Source organism: Rhinopithecus roxellana, chromosome 13 (assembly GCF_007565055.1).
Source record: "Rhinopithecus roxellana isolate Shanxi Qingling chromosome 13, ASM756505v1, whole genome shotgun sequence".
In the NCBI taxonomy this organism is placed as follows: Eukaryota; Metazoa; Chordata; class Mammalia; order Primates; family Cercopithecidae; genus Rhinopithecus; species Rhinopithecus roxellana.
The window spans coordinates 36,645,043-36,648,428 of record NC_044561.1 but is presented as its reverse complement, the minus strand read 5'-3'; the positions used below and the strand labels follow the sequence as shown (position 1 = coordinate 36,648,428).

The 3,386-nt window shown below is 44.1% G+C and overlaps 1 pseudogene; it reads left to right on the top strand.

The window, feature by feature from the left end:
- Positions 1–1,757: 1,757 nt before the first annotated feature.
- On the top strand, positions 1,758–3,386 carry LOC104660119 (annotated as a pseudogene).

Here is a 3,386-nt window from a genome sequence, read left to right as displayed (position 1 = left end):
AGATTAAAGGACAAATCAAAACACGTGTGTAATATTTTGCCTGTAGAAGTATATTTTAACAATGACATAAACTATTAATAACTAATATATGTTATAATAATGTATTAACTAAAATGAACAAAATTCCTATTATGGTATCTATGGAAATACTTAGAGTAAAATATTCTCATATCTTGAGAGGGCTCTGGTTAAAAACAGCAAAGATTTGCAAGTTGTTGTCTTATCAAGTACTTACTTATAAAATAAGTAACAGACCCATCTTCACACCTTTACAGAGTTACCCAAAAAGCAGTAATTTACACAAGAGCAGACAATTTTCCTAGCTTTCTATTGAGTTTATATGCTAATGTTGTTACAGAATTTAACTCAATTTTCTTATAAAATTACCTGACCAAATTTTACATGATGTATATCATATCAAAATTTATTTAGATGCCAAATAAAGTTTATATATTTTAATATTATAATACATAATGATATTATGATAAGTTCCATTTACATTCAGATAATTTCACTAGGCAGTGTCTGTCGACCACTATTATCTTTTTTGGTTCCACTATTTGCACAGACAGCACAGCTGGGAAAACACAGACTCGCCCAACAGTCTCTTCCCTGTGTCCTTCTCCTCCTCAGAGATTCAGCTCATTAGTCAATCTAGTCATCTGGGACTGGAGGCCGAGTACTCCCTAATACAGAAGGTCTCATTCCTGCATGCTTTCCTCAGCAGACGGGGAGACAAGAAGGTCCTTTCAGGAAACACTTGCTGGGACATGAACTAACCCTTCTGTAATCTGAGGGCTCTGACCAGCAGAGACAGACTCGGCCGCAGTAGGAAGGGATGAGGCCACTGTTCTGAACCTGGAGCTCCCCCACACCTTGTACCATCTCACTGAGGCAATTTTGAGAGGCTGCCCTGGAATATGTCTTGATGGTGAATGTTGAGAAACAATGTGGGCTTTGATGGGATTTGGGTGGTATCTGCTGTGTGAAGACAGGAGCGGAATGTTCAGAATCTAGGCTGTTTTTCTTGTGATCAGTTGGGTTACCTGTTTGGGATCAAGTCCAGTTTTACTAGGGAGGCTGGGTAAATTCCACAGAACACAGTGGTGCTCCCAGGATGACTGAGGCAGGGTGAGAAAGGAGGAAAGCTTTTCCACCTAGACTTTTTGCTACCTCAGGAAATAGGGGCTGATAAGGTTAGCACTGGCTCTAATCTAATCAATTCAATTTTTTTGCATTTGATCTAATTATCTTCCCCATTTTTAAGATAGGAAGGGCCATTTCATTTGGTATTTATTTTTTCTCTGCATTTTTATTTCATCATATATGTGTGGATCTAATACAATCAACCACAATTTGACATTTGTTGTTTCCAACCATTTGAGAAATTATATCTATGTATACAATGTTAACACTACGTATAATAAATTCTCTTTCTGTGCAAAATATAACTGAGACAGAAATTGAAAGAAATGATTCCCCAATCTTCGGATCCCTGTGCTCCTGGTTCTTTGTTTTCTTGTCACTATGACAGGATCCTGAAAATGTCTCTCCTTAACTGTGTCTTGGTCCCCAGTAGAACTACAGCAAGAAACTTCTTGTTGAGGCTCTAAAAAGTGGCAGGAAGGAGATACCTTTTCAACCAATAAGAGTCATCCATGCGCAGCTGAGGGACGTATAAAAGGGAGGTCCAGCAGAATAACCCGTAGTCCGCCTTTGGACGAGTAAGAGTGGGCTCTTTTCACTTGAGCCTCAACATGGGAAAGGGAAATGAAGACCGGGGTCTCCACTGCTCCTCCATCCAAGGCCCCACTGACCAGCCCCCTTTCCCACAGATCTTTAGAGAAAAGAGCTCAGATGAGAAGAAACCATTCAAAGGAAAAGACAAGATTGCCTCCTCCCATTCCAGAGAGAAGCACATACAAATGCAAGTAAGGTCTTGGGCTGCTCCCATGGAGGCTGGAAGGAGGGTTGGAATCAGGGATACTGAGCCATGTGTCTTTAGTAGGGATTTATTTTGAGATTTGAGGATGGGAAATGGCTTAGTGCCCTCAGGGGACTTTGAGAAATGTGTTCACTCATGATGCTGGCAGAAGAGTTTCACATGAAAGAGTGATCCGCAAAAAAGCATCAGAGATAGACCCTTTTGCAGCAGGATTGGAGCCCAATCCAAACAAGGAGGGGAATTCTGAGGAAAGCAAGCTCAAGGCCGGGAACAGCACTGCCGGATCCGGTAAGATTTTACGCTTTCCAGGTGAGAAAGGACAGGGCAGCAACACAGGCTCCCCTGGCCAGGAAACCGGGAGCTCCTTGGCAGCCAGGGCCTTACAGATCCTGGACACTGGAGAACAGAAGAGAGCTGGGGTTTGGTGGCAACCTGAGCTCCTGTATGCCCAGGATGGACTAGGGACTTCAGGGTGTTCAGTCGGAGGCACTTTCTCAAACTCTCATTGTATTCACAGAACCAGAGTCCAGCTCATATCGGGAAAACTGCAGGAAAAGAGAAATCGGCTCCAAGGACAGCTGCCAAGACAGAGCAGGTAGAATCTTGGTGTTTTTTGTTGGCGGTGGTAGTGGTGGTTTTTTTGTTTTTTATTTGCCCCAAAAGGCAAATTATCAGGAAACTTTCATACCAGACTTGAGCGGAAAGGCAGTTACTGACAAATAAATTTTTGATATCTTAGCACTCTGAGAATATCTGGGGACTTACAAGGGGTTCAGCCTCACTTCATTCCAGTGCTGAGATGGCCTGGAAGGAGTGGGAGAGACAAGTGGGGTTCACCTGGGTGCACAGGAGGTTCTGAAAATGAGGGTCTGTGGGGACTGCTCTGGCGAGTCTCTCACATGCTTTCTCTGCAGGGAACTGTCCAGAAGAGGAGTGCAGCTTGATGTTGCAAAAAAAAAAAAAAAAAAAAAAAAAAAAAAAAAAATCAAGATCCTCCGCTGCTGTGCACAACAGTGAAATCCAGGAGACGTGTGATGCTCACCATAGGGGACATTCCAGGGCTTGTACAGTAAGCGGCACAGGACCTAGGAGTCCAAACACCATCACATCAAAAAAGCTTTGTGACCTCTGTGTGAGCTATGTCAGAGGCGATTTATCAAGACCTAGCCCAGGTGCAGGCCCGGCAGATCCATTCTCCACTAATCTGGGAGTAGCTGACACTGCTCACTCGGTTCCGGGGCCTCTGTGTGCCCAGGTGCAGACATTCTATGCCATGTCCACCCAGGCAGCTTATATCTTCCCTGCTGAGGGCTGGCTTGTCCCAGCCACACTGCCTGGTCCTGGGGATTCAGTCCTGGATAGAGAAGCCCATCCCTTCCCTGGGCAGGAGATAACTAAGTCTGTCAGTGGATCAGATGAGGCTGAGCTGGGAGCACCCTGA